Below are 13,810 nucleotides of genomic sequence, written 5' to 3'. Positions count from 1 at the left end.
GAAGTTGGATTTACATGTGGCACACTGTTAAATGAGGTAAAGTTCAGGACAGAGTTTCACTTCCCAGCAGATGGGGATCTCCCAGCAGGGATGGAAGTCAACAAAGAGGGTAGCAGGGGGTTTCCATAAATTCATGTGATCCCTGGGCAGAACTAAATGGATTAAATAACAAGGACTCTAGGAGTTAAGCTGTATCTTGTTATACTAAGATGTCTTTGCATATTAGGTACACAACAGTTATTCAACCTTTCTTGATACAGTAGAGAAAGCATGTTATCCTTTTTCTTTGAATTTTGAGCTTCTTTTGCCTTGTGTCTTCTTTTGGAACTGCAAAGCACAAGACAAACTATAAATCTCTTCTACACAACAAGAAGATACTGAAAAGTCTATATTATCGTAGAAAAAGGCAAAAAGTAACTGTGAGTACTATTCAATAGTTTCACTCAAGTGTCCTAAAACTGCTACAATTCACTGTTCATTGATATTTTCGACACAGGGACTCATTGTTAGAAGTTGTTAAGTCTTTCTCTTATTATTTATCTTTTTCACTGTAAAAGTGGGCTATTTTGCTACAGAAGTTTCCCTTGTTTTGCAGACTTCTATTTATCACCCAGATTCATTGCACTCAAGGAATTTAGTAATTAAACAGTAGTTTTTAAAGAAGGAAAATATACACAGGAAAATGCTTGGATAAGTACCATATATAACCTTAAAGTTATTTCATATGCACGTGGGCAATGAAAACCCTATTAAGAGTTTGGGGTTTTGTTTTAGGACCATTGAGCTTGAACAAAAAAACTGAATAGCCAGTATTATAATGCATTACAGTGAACAGATATGTTTGCCTTTGAATAGACTTTCGTGTTTGCTTTTGACAACATGCCAAAATGTCTCTTGAATTTTTTATGCTTTCTCTGACATGATTTCTGACATTCCTTGTAACAAACACCTGATATGGTGTAAGACTTTTGAGTTTGGGTTGTTTGTTTGTTTGTTTAAATTTACTTTGACTGAAATAATTCAGTTATTTTCATCGTGGGGCTGTATTATCAAGATCATGGTTTCTTTTACAACAGTATGGTACAGCTGGTTTTTTTTTGTTGTTGTTTCATGACACTGTATTTTCAGCAGATAAAAAACAAAATTTGCCTGTTTATGGTTTCTGTAGGTCATATAAACTGGGTATTTGCAGTGCAGCTGATTTGGGATGTTGTATTTCACTTAATTCCATCTCAGACAAACACAAAATAAGAAAAGGTGTTTGCTCCTGTAGCAGAAGTAACAGATGTTTGTTTAGTCTGAATCGTATTTTAATTAAGTAAAATGATTTAAAATTATACTTGGTGTTTATATAGAAAGGTGTATGGATTTAGGCATAATACAGATGCATGCACATCCACACAGATGTATACCTGTACATGAATTTCAGATGGCTTTAATTATAGACATCACTACAGGGCCTATGTCACCTGATTGCCTGACTGCTGAAAAATATTTTTTTCAGTTAGGAATGTTGATTAAATAATATAAAATAATTAATATGAATATTGCAGATATTGAAACATGATTGTTTATGTACTTTTCTGTTATAACAGTCTTTTGTATATTTTCTGAGTCAGAACCTCATGCAGGAGAAACCCTTTCCCAAGGAGGGAACATGTTTCCAAAAGTCTTCTGTTAAGAGGACAGGCTGGTAATTCTACCTCCATTAGCTGTGTTTTTCCTGTATTGTCAAGTCTTAGCATGTAAATGAAGTTTGGGGGAAGGATCTCTTTGTCCAAACGAGTTAACTTCATCATAATCTCAACTAAAATTCTGGCACAAATTTATTTTCATGTTTCCTCTAAAAGTATATGACAATTTGAACAGATGTTAACTTTGAGCTGACTGGCTTTGGGTCTCCTCAGAAGAAAAAAACCATATCCAACAGAAGAGTGTAAACTGATAGAAATAGATTGCCCGGTCTCTGCAGCAGTAGGACAAATTTCCTACTGCAGAAAAACTGTGAGCTGTTCAGTTCCCAAACACACGGTGGGATGATACCGCTAGTTGATTTGTCAATAAGCATCTAAAAACAAAATAATGGTGAGGTGGGTGTAGAGTCAAGCTACAAGCTCTGCACCTCTTGTACATTTTTATTTTCACACTCAGCTGGGTTGTCTTTTATATCTGTCTCCCTGCTTCCTAGCATTGCCCTGGTTATGAGCAGATGCAACAGCAAGTACAGTTTGGTCACTGAAATACATCCTTCTACTCCTATTTTGTTTGCAATATGCATATGTATTTCAAATAACATTTTTGAAGGTCTCAATTTTTTTTTTTTTTTTAAGAAAGCTGTAACAATAGAGATGGGTCTTTCATTTGCTTCCCCTGCAGTCAGCATCCAGCTTCTATTGTTTTCAAAAATGAAGGATCAAGTTCATGACATGTTTACAAGACAGTACAAAGGGAAGGCAAAAAACATAACAAAAGTATAAATATCTCTATACACCTATCTATATATAAAAGTTAAAACTTTTAAAGCAGTCTGTTTGTTCCTATTTCAATAAATACACAAATGGTCCTATTAACATTTGAATACACTGTATGGCCTTGTGTGACTGAAAGGGGAGGGAAAAAAAAGCAACAGAAAGTATGAGAGCACTTGAAAAGTATGATACAAGACTGCGCAGTGCTAGAGAAGGGAATACTGAAAACAGGCTTGAATCCCGAAGTCATTTTGTGAAAGGCTTTTTGTGCGGACTTCTTCAGAGAGCGTGGGGCTGTCTCAGAGCATCTCCCTGACTTCAGAGCATATCTGAGCTGCAGATCTTCACAGGAGCCACAGACATAAACTCACAGAGCAGCTTAATCCCTGCTTGCACTTAAGAGAATACATGTTGAGATCTGTCCAGTTACTTTTTGGAATGTCTTCCTAGTCTGATTGTAACTTTTAGCAGTGTCTTGCTTTTATTAGTCTCAAAACCCCATGCTCCACGATCATGTGATACTCACTGGCATGGACTATTTTGAAGTGACTACCAATTTGTCAAATCTCCATGAGTGCCTGTGGCTGTCAAAAGTGCAAGGAAGTTTAGTTCATGTCTGAGTGTCATAGCATTTACCTCTTCAGGCCCCCTTCTATCTTTTGTAGTTTCTTAGCCCTCACCATATATCATCCAAATGTGTGTTACAGCTCAGAAAAAGAGCAGCCATGGGTTATAGTTGATAGTCCTGGTATTTTTATGCTGCAATGCAGAAAAATTTTACTCTGTCATTTTCCCCTTGGAATAACCACTGATATCATAAGTAAGGACTTCGGCAGTTACTGACTCTCATTTCATCATAACAAAACCTGGTATTTTGTCTAAAAATTATTGAATATTAATAGTGCAATCTAATTATTTTTGTTCAGAAAATAATCCATTTAAATTCTACCTCCTTTATGGAAAAGGGAGAGTTCCAGCTGCATGGAAAAATAGGTTTTGTTTTTATTTTAATCAAGCTATTTTTAAGTGCCTTAGGTTAGACTCAGACAAGGACTCAGGCAATGGTGAGAAATGCAGGTCACATCTTCTAGACACCTTGCCTCTTATTAGGACCCACTGCCCTGAGCCAAATTAAATTAGATGTCTTGTACAGCATACATGCACAAAACATAGTTTCTAAGGAGCCTCCAGAAAAAACTTAGTCATGAGGCTATAGATTACTCAGAGGTGACAGAGTTTGGGAATTAAGCTAGTCGTTTAGATGTTAGGCATCATCAAGACTTAGGTAAATACATTCACAGACACGGGCAGGGCTTCAAGAAGCATCACAGACAGATGCCTACCTATTTTGCTCCCTCAGGCACTGAGACACAGAAAACATATTCTTAAGGTTCTTAAAAGCTTGTGTTAGACCTCCAAATTAGTCAGCAAGGCCTAAAATCTGTCCTAGTCTTTTAACAGAATTAACCTTAAATTGCTTCAAATGTCAATTGTTACTTGAACAGAGGTGAACTGTGCAAACTGATCCAAATACTGCCATTTTAAGGTGGAAGGCTGCTTCAATATTATTTCCAACAGAAGGATTGAAACAAAAAAATCCCACTTTTTAAAGACAGCAGCTACCCAAACAGTTCTTTGGTAGGTTAATTATCCCTTATGATTTTTCCTTAGGGTTAAATTTCCTTTATATAGTACGTAAAGAACTACATTGAGTTTGCTGACAAATGCTATATGCAATGTGACAAAGCTGCAAAACAAAGGAGCTAATGTGATCTTAAATGAGATGTTCATGGAAGACCTTTTACTTTTTAGTTGGCAGATTCCATTGCTTTGACTCAGTGCAAATCTGTAAAACAAGTTTCAGATGTAACCTACATTATGTTGTCAGGTTAGAATAAAAATATCTTATCCAAAACTGTGTGAAGAAAACAATATTTTCCCTCATCTGGCTACTTATGAGCAAGGTGCTGAAAAGTAGAATTATCACTTCCTGGGAGAATCTATTTTTAAATTAGTTTCTAATTCCATGGTGAAATAAAAGCAAGTTTTACTGTTCCGAAAGATAAATTTCATTTAGAAAAATAAAAATCAGAGGTTTTTTATTTATTTATCTTCAAGTATTCTTAGTTACTTTCTGAAACAATAAATGATAACTTTTAAACTTTAACTTTTTACACAGAAATTCTGAGTAAAATTTATTCAGCTTCATACACTGCATATCAAGGACAGAATTGATCCAACAATACTATACAGTGTTCACGATTTTTCATCCAGAGATGGTTATTTATATTTAATGTGAATTTTCACATGCACAATAAAGTGGAAGAAAAACATAAACATTTTCTGAGGTAAGCCTTTCATCATGAACTTTCCACTCAGCATGGGTGACCAGAACCTAGGAAATGTGATTGTTTCATCAACATTGACCACAAATATCCATTTACACAGATCAGAACAAATCTGATAAAACCCATGAACATATTCTGGATTTTCAGCAGCCTAAATGACAGTAGAAGTGTATCCCTGGCTGCCCCTGACAGTGTTTCACTTAAGTGTTATTTAAAACAAATTTCCAGTGTAATAAAGCCTCTCCCCTTTGCAAACGTAAATTATATTTAATATGCCTGGGAACAAGTGAGGCTGCCAAAGTCTGAGGCAAGCCAGCCTTTATGACTTCAGTCCGTTCTCAGCCCTTGATTACAATTTGATTTCCTTTGGCATCAAAAGACAAACTATTTTAGTGAACAATGTTCTTCCTTTACCAAGAGTGAGCTCTAGTTACTTGGCAGAGGGCCTATTTACTTGCAGACAACATGTCCAACCTCCCAGCAATAGCAGACCCATGGACTTTGATTTAAAGCAGCACAAAGTAAGAAAAACAGAACAGAATGTATATTGCTCACTTGAGAGGCTTATTGTTTAAACAGCCTACTTATCATTAGACTGTGCTCCAATCCACAACACTTTCTTTTGTGTACTTTATGTTAGACATATGGCCACGTTGGGAGGCTGACAGCAGTTTTAACACTGCTGCACTATACATACTACTTGCAATTTGTTCTATCTTATAGCTGGGGCTTTCTTCAAAGAAGAAAGTGAATTTTAAATGCTGCTGTTAATAACTGTAACCATCTGACAAGAAGATATAAAAGTGATGTGCTTGGAATGATGGCAGAGTTCATTCATCTACATTGAGAACCTCATAGATGTTAAAGCATTCAAAATGAAGCATCTATTATAGCAAGAAATTAAATCCACAATGGCTCCTGAATTCAGTAACGCAAAATAAAATGTTCCCATACTCTTAACTCCCCACCCCCATCCTCCATGTCACAGGACAAAAAAAAAAAAAAGGAGAAACACATTTCAGACAGACAAAAATTTCACTCAGCCTTTTTGTTTACCTCCACCTTTGGGTAACCATATATCTCCCTCGGGCTTGCAAGAGCATGTTTTTCCTCTTCTCATCACTATCTGAGCACCAAGATTGCCCTTTTACCTCTTTTTCTGTTTGTTTGTTTTACTTACGTACCTTAAATCCGATATAGTGATGAGGAGGGAAGAGCGGGTGAGGCAGCACTCAGGCCCCAGGCAATCCTGCTCTCCCTGTCCAGGCAGGATAGCACCAGGGTTTCCTCGATTTTTCCCCCAAACTCTCCCCTGAGGCCAAGGTGCCTCCTGAATGGATTAGGCTCCTTTTTGATTTCAGCTGCATTCTACACCTTACAAGACCTTATCAGCTCTAGTGTAGAGTAAGAAGCTTCCAACAATTATGGTCTTACATCAGAAAAAGCTGTTTCATATACAGGAAAAAAAAAATGTGAGGAAATATCCTGATTCAAGAACTGTTTTGTTTAAAAAATTCTGATAGAAAATGTTGATAATGTCAGAACTGTATTTAATTTCTAATGACTTTTTTTTAGTCAAAAGTGGAATAAGAAAGTTACAGGTCTGAATCCAAACGCAGTATTTCAGTTGTCTCTAAGCAGAACATATCCATCAGTCTTCCATTCTTTGGCCAAAATTCTATTAATTTGGAATTTTAAAAAAATACAATTGAATCCTATAATTTTCCAATGAATAGGCATTCCAAAGTTTAAAGAGCTTCACTCAAGATCAAAATCCAGCTGACCAGCAGAATGAGATTATATAAATTAACCTCCTTCACTACTATAACAGAGGCACTAGACTGAAACAGAAATGAAAATCACATAATACCCAGTGAAACAATAAAAATTATTAGAAAAATTGCATGATTGTATATTTTATTGAAAAATTCAGAAGTACGTTAGTAAGGAAAAGAAGAAGGGGTGAGACAGGGAATTATATCTGTGTCTGAACTATTATTGATAGCAAAAATGATATTGCATAAGATCATCAAGGTCTTGAGCATTGTGTCATTGTCATAATGAATAAAGAATAAGGTCTGGGAAAAAAAAAAAATGTCTCCTGTGCACGCTGAAGATTGTCACAAGCAATAAAAGAAAAGTGCAGCTGGTTGTGTGTTCTGAGAACATATTCATTGTGAGTCTGCTGGAGTAGAACAAGAAGGTAGGTTATTATATCTCAGCTGGAAAATTCCTGTAATATTTAAGGAAAAATATCAGAAAAAAAAATCTACAGGGATTTTTTAACCGTTCCCAGATTTATTGAGAAATAAAAGCAATATAGGGTAATTCAAAAATACTGAAGCATTATTACTGTGCAGGTTTCAGGATAAATTTTGTAGAAGTTTAATTTATTTTATATGGAATCTTACTGAGCTAACCCAAATGAAATATGACAGATTTGATTTGCTGGCATAACTCTCAAAAATCTCTGGATTGCTTGTTGATTCTGGCAAACAGGGATAATTGGAGAATTGCTACACTATAGCCATAGCCTTTTTTTCCCTTAAACATGGGGATAGTCAGATACCTCAAAAACTAGCTAAGCAGGATTGTGCACAATTTAACAAAGAGTAATATTCAGAGTCAATGCTTATGCCCCTGTCACACAGACATGTTCCATGTGGAGCACTGGGCCGATGTTTCTCTGCAGTGAGACAGACTGTCAGGCATGAATTTACTCTAAGGGCATTTATGTCTAGTTTTACCTATCAGTGAAAAACCACAGAAAGTCAGAGAAACCATCAAGTAGATGCTTTCTTCGATCATTCACCTGTGCTTTAAGAGACTTGAATCTAAATAATCTCTCTTGTAACTTCATGAGGCAGTAATCTGAACTTTATAAGAGATTACCCTCAGCAGTTAATTACTGAATATTATGTTACTGGTCCGTGTCATTCTCCCAGTCAGAAGAATTCCATTTTGCTCACTGGACCACAGACAGAAAACGCTGCTGTCCCCCAGTGTGTAAGACACATACCCAAGATGCTGGTGAGTCTCCGCTCCAATGACTACCTCAGCACTTATGTGAAATAAAACCTTAAAAGCTTGATGGCTGGAGCTCTCACAAGGTTCAGTTTGAAGTCCTGTCATCAAAAGAAAGGACTTGGATACACCTTATTACAGTCAACTTGAACATAATACTGTCAAGGAAAAAAAACAAAAAACAAACCAGGAATCGACAGAAGAGTATGTTGTGCATGTTTTATGCATCAAGCTCACAGAAGACAGAAGTAGATGAATGGTGCGTTTGTGCAGCCATATTTTGGAGGCTGGGAAGTTTTTGTTTCAGTTAGAAAACCTACTGTGGGATGGTCAGCAGGCACAGTGGCTACCTAAGACAACATCCGAGCTGTGTATGCTTAGACGCTCAAACGCTGACAAGGTATTGAAGCGGATCAATGCAGCTGAAGATGACTTTGAGAGTGTCAGTCATGCCTAAAGGTGAATCTTGGCACTTTTCCGGGGGAGGTAGGTGCCTTACATCTGTAAGACTGGATTTCAGCTGGCAACAATTCCTCCACATACAGAATTGCAAAGTTAATAAACAAACTTTAAATAATGATTTGGACAAGGACAATGAGACTTAAGAATGAACTAGATCAATATTCTACTCTGCATCCTCCCTATTTCACTGGCTTCCATCATCCTTAAAAATATTATTTTCTCAGGCTTCCAAAGCTTATTCACATTCTAAGCAAAGAAGAAAATTATGATAACACCACCATTTTAAAACTTCAAATACAAGAGCCAAATTCATCCCTGATGTGATCTCATTAACTTAATGAGATTACACCAGGGATGTAATTGTCCCAAGAACTATATTAAATGAACAGTAATATATGATTTTTGTAAAATTCTGTAATATGCTTTCATTAACTTTGTTCTTCTAACCACATATTTAACCTCTCTTCCTCTCTCTCCACTCATTGTCAGTGTAAATACAGCTCATCACCTAGGTAGGATTAAGCACGTTAACTACATGAAGGAGTCAGCATGCTGAATTTACCTATTAATCTTTTCTCCCACCCTCTTAATTGGAGTGATTTCAACTCCATGAAGCAAAAAGCAAATATTGCTTCTCTCCATAATGAAAAGTTTTAAAAAAAAGCACAAGGTACCAGGTGCATTTTTTATTTTTTTTTTTTTTTCCTTCATTCTCCCTCTCTCTATCTCTTTTAAACTAGCAAAAATCCAGGGACTGTTTTGCTGCAACATGTATGAAATGTTTTGTTTCATTGTAATACCAAGGCTGCAAACCTTTCAAACTGTGACTATTAATATGTATTTCATCCTCTGGCTTTCCTGAGCCAAAGCAAATGAACTGTGGCCTCATTGAAATGATACGGTCTCTTGACCCTTTGTGCAGTTTAAAATGATGTAACCTGAACCATTTTAATCTGAAAGCTGGAACGAGTCAAAAGCTGTAATGAGTTCAGGACTCTTCAAGACATTAGAAGAGCTATCTTGCCATAAAAGATGCATCTTTTACCTACAGAAGCTATAATATCATATACTTCATGAGTGACAGAGACATAAATAAACTACCCAGTAGCAGATTTTTCTACCTCTTCCCAAAGATGACTTCAGAGACCAGATCCTGCACAGAGAATAAAATAATTTATAGTAAAAGTGGCACCAGAGTTAAATGCCTCTGTCAACTTTTCCAACAGAATAAACATTATGGTGAAGGTTTAAACCTATGCAATTTATAAACCGGTAGGCTATTAAAAACTGAGGGAAAATATAGCCTTTCAGTGAGTTGGGTTTGTTACAGATTTTGAGAATAACATGTTTGTCTCGCCAGCCCACTCGGAGATGCCACTTCTGAAAACAACTTTCAGATATGTTTGGAGTTCCTTCCCACTCCCACTGTGGTGACATCCAGAGATCTCATGGACTTCACAGACCTCAGAGAAAAACTTTGACTCCACTGAAGTCAGTGAAAAGTGAATATAATAAAACTTTATATGTTGGTTTGGGTTTTCTTTTTAAGACCTCTAAACACTTTATAAAATGGAAGGAGTCCAGTCTTAAAAGTGGGAAAATTTAAGGATAATGATCCCAGCCTCGAAAGCAATTAAACTAGACACAAAAAATCTGTCCCAAATGTCAAATCCAAAGGATCACCCTATCTTTTTTAACAGTTTAAGGAACAGCTTCTGCTCATACTGTGTAGCAGTGAGTTAGTGCTCTGGGCTCATCTTGAGAGCTAACAATATAATGGCAGAGGAAAAAGGCAAATTAAACAAGGCAGAATGAATTCAGACTGCAGAGTATCCAGCAGAGCTGAACGTAGCAAGCTTGAATTAAATAATTAGAATACCAAGGAAAAAAAACCTTCAGAGAGCAAAGGGTGTTCTTGGTCACTGATTGCTATTTAAATTGGTTTGGCCTCTAACGATTTAGAGATGGTCAAAATGCATAAATTTCCCTGAGTTTTATGTGCTTGGCTGTGATGACTGAAGAAGGGAAAAAGTCCAATTTACATAGCACATTTTTATAGATGGTTAAGCCTTTAAGTGGATTAATAAAGTTTGGTACTTTTAAAGGCATAGGTTTATCTTAAATGACAGGCATTCAAGTTAAAAATAAAATGAAAACAACATGCACACACACTGATTAGAAACATGTACAATACCTATTTACCAAGGTTAAGGTCAGAGAGTTATTATAGTCAGATAACCAAAATATCTGCACAGGAAAAGCTTTCAAATTTCACCAAATTATGTATCAAATCATTTTATGGGTCTCATGGTACTGTTGAAATCCTTGAAGACAGGTGTGTGCTGAAATAACTTGCCAGATTGGAATTCCAGCTAAAACCCGTCTGATAGTTTTTCATTCACTTTCCAAACAGGTTGCTATTCAAACTCTTCACTTTAATTTGCCACCCCAATATTTTTCCATTAAACGATGGAAATTTTTTTTTGTGACATGGTTTGATATCAGAATGAGAGAAATAGAAAAATACTACCTGCCTTCAAAACCAAAAAACTAAAACCCATTGTGCAAATTTCACCCCAAAAAGGATTTTGCCCATACAGAAAATGTGTATTAAAGAACAAATTACGGCTGGACTGGTAGGAGTACTTTTTTTTGGTTTCTAGTTAAAGCAGAGAGAAAATTTGTGATCAATTTATAATTCATTTTTATATATTTTTAACAAAATTAAAAGAAAAAGAAAATACTTTGCAACTGGATGATAGTTTTCACATGGAACAAAGTGGTTTAATTTTAAAAATCAAAAATAAACTGTATACCAAGTTATCATTCTGAAATGAAAAAAGTAAATATTTCAATTGTATGATGCTAAAATGAACGTTACATTATCTTGTCAAAAACATCTATTATTTTAGGATAAAACAACTTCACTAATGGTACCAAATGCACAAGATGTGACACAAAACAATATCTTACAATCTTAAAAAGTGAAAACAAATAGAAGTCTTGTACTACATTGGCAAATGTTGCTTTAGGCTACCTCTGTCAACAGATCAAAACTGTCGTGACATCCTCTTGGCTAAGAAATGCCATGTAAATGCAAATTACGGTTCCATTTTGTAAAACAGTGTAATTAACAAAAAAAAAAAAAAAAAAAAAAAAAGGAAATTACCTGTAGTCTGCCAGTATCTAAATTCATTATATTCATAGTTATGGCAGCAGACATGGTCTCAAATTAGTCTAATATTCCCTACTATTCTTTAGTGCAGTCATTTGAGTGTCTGAATGACAAACTAAATTTTCTCTTTTTTAACTTTTTACCAATAAGTCAAGGAACTTAATATTATTTTTATGTATAGTTTTACTTACAAAAAATTACATTATTCAAGGTCTGACTTTTATAAGAACGCAATGAAAATGGAGCATGCATTTCCGTTCTTAAGGTGCCCATATTATATGCCCAAAACCAGAATGGGTATGCACCACTCAAAAACATATGTTACACAGACTTTTATTTCCAAATAAAAACATTTCACCAGTAATTGGATGTGAATCTTGAAAACATAGGGAAAGAACCCTCAAAAAAGGAGCCATTCAAGAAAAATACAAAGCACAAGGTATGGAGAGGACCAAGGTTTTCCCCAGTGCCTGGAATTTGACGGAATAAGCTTGCTTAATGGGAGCACCATGTCCTCATCCTTTTAAACAATTAAACATCACATCTATATAGAAATGCAAGTATTATAGAATTGGACATAATGATCAGTTTAGCTAATAATACCTCAAAGGGAGCTTTGAAAGACAGCTTTGTAACTAAGCTATTAATCAAAATAATAAAAAGGTATATAAAGTCACTGATTAACAATATTTTGACGGAGCTATTAGGAATTTCAGACTTAGCAGAAGATCTTACAGTAGCAAAATTAAACTCAGGCCTAGGGAGCACTGTTGCTTGGAGAGCACTGCTGGTAATGTCCTTCAGGGAAATCACTGCAGCCAAGGGCCTGACTTGCCTTGGTACCTCTGGTACCAACATCAACACTCCAGCTGTTTCCAGTCGTGTTCAGTGTGTTCACAGTGAGGCTCTAAATTACAACACCAAGCTTTGTTTCATAGCTTGCATTTGGAATGAGATTGCAAAGGGTTAGCCAAATGTTAGTCAGGTGGTGTCTGCTTTGGTTGCATAAGTTACTGTGAAAATCTGGGAATCCCTGAAAAAGTCAAAGGAAACTACTTTGTGGGCGTCGCTTCAAAGGCCTGGGATGGACAGTGTGCTGGATTCTTTTTCCCAACAGCATCTAAATTTATCTCCATTGTTCTTCTTTTTTCTTTTTTTTTTTTCTGCTTAGTACTAAACCTGGATCCCAGCCAGCAAGGGACAACAATATCTTGACAGAGAACCTCATGCATCCCACACGGGTCATCTACATTGTCCGGGATCCATGTGCATCAGAGATTACAACAGTGGAAAACAAAAGAATTACGCAACAGAAAGGTCTTGATGAGAGTAAACAAGAGAAACGTGACTTACTGCTGAAGCACTTTCCTGCCTGTAGTTGAAGCAGAGGGACAAGAGGAGGCCCACCCTTCAAATCTTCTCACACAGTAACACAAAAACGCAGCAAATAAGCAACTGGAGTCTCATGTACTGTTGTCTGGTGTTTCTGTTTAGTCAGTACTGTTCCTTAAATCAGAGATAAAGGACCAAGCCGTATGCAATTTCATAAAAAAAAACATGCATTTGTTTTAAGATCCAGCTGATAACATTGATAAAGTCTTAGGTAAATTAAAAGTGTGTTATTAAAGTCAATGCTGGTTTATTCAAAAGGAAAATCAACCATACCCGTGAGAGAGCTGGACTGAGAAGAATGTGGGACAGTTAAAATCCTGGTCTGTTCTGAAAGAGGCCACCTGACCTCACATTAGCCATCAGAGCAGTGTGGCCAGCCGAAGCTAGCTCAGAGCCCTTGGCACAACCGGCCCTCTAAGCGCCTGCTCTGCAAATAGTTCAGCTTGCCAAGGCTTAGCAGGCTCCCCAGCCCCAGCAACGTGTGCCCATGGCACCACTGCCCTCACTTTTAACCCTGACTTTGTCTCTGCACACTCCAGCAGTGGCCCATCCCAGCTCTGAAGGAAGGGGATTGCAAAGTAGGGAGCATTAAGATGGAGGCTAGCTCCTGCTCACACTTTTCTCTTGCAACTCATCAGCAACAGCACATCACTTCAGTGGGCATGTGTACATCTGCTCCATGTGGAAAGGGGAGATCCAGCCAGAAACAGGCTGAACGTAGGGTTGAATATACACAAAAATTGATGGGGAGCTTGCCATCCAGAAGCGCTTGGAAAGATGCTGCATGTTCACCTAAGAGGTTGGGAAGCGTCAAGGCACACCAAATACTATACTTCTCCTACCTGTTCCTATGTACGAACTGACTATTTGGTACAGTCAGTCTTTAGCCTCTTGCTTTTTTGGGGGAAAGCTTGTTTTGTCTGTGTATGAGCTGTGTTTTG

At 36.7% G+C, this 13,810-nt stretch overlaps 1 long non-coding RNA gene across 1 annotated transcript; it reads left to right on the top strand.

The window, feature by feature from the left end:
* Positions 1 to 238: 238 nt before the first annotated feature.
* On the top strand, positions 239 to 13,091 carry LOC116962629. Its single transcript, XR_004407682.2, has 2 exons — positions 239 to 419; positions 12,649 to 13,091. It is a non-coding gene; the product is annotated as an uncharacterized LOC116962629 (long non-coding RNA).
* Positions 13,092 to 13,810: the final 719 nt, after the last annotated feature.

The sequence above is a fragment of the Tyto alba genome, unplaced genomic scaffold (genome assembly GCF_018691265.1).
Source record: "Tyto alba isolate M040663 unplaced genomic scaffold, T.alba_DEE_v4.0 Super-Scaffold_45, whole genome shotgun sequence".
Classification (NCBI taxonomy): domain Eukaryota; kingdom Metazoa; phylum Chordata; class Aves; order Strigiformes; family Tytonidae; genus Tyto; species Tyto alba.
The sequence above is the reverse complement of the archived record's forward strand: the minus strand, read 5'-3'. Positions and strand labels throughout refer to the sequence as shown.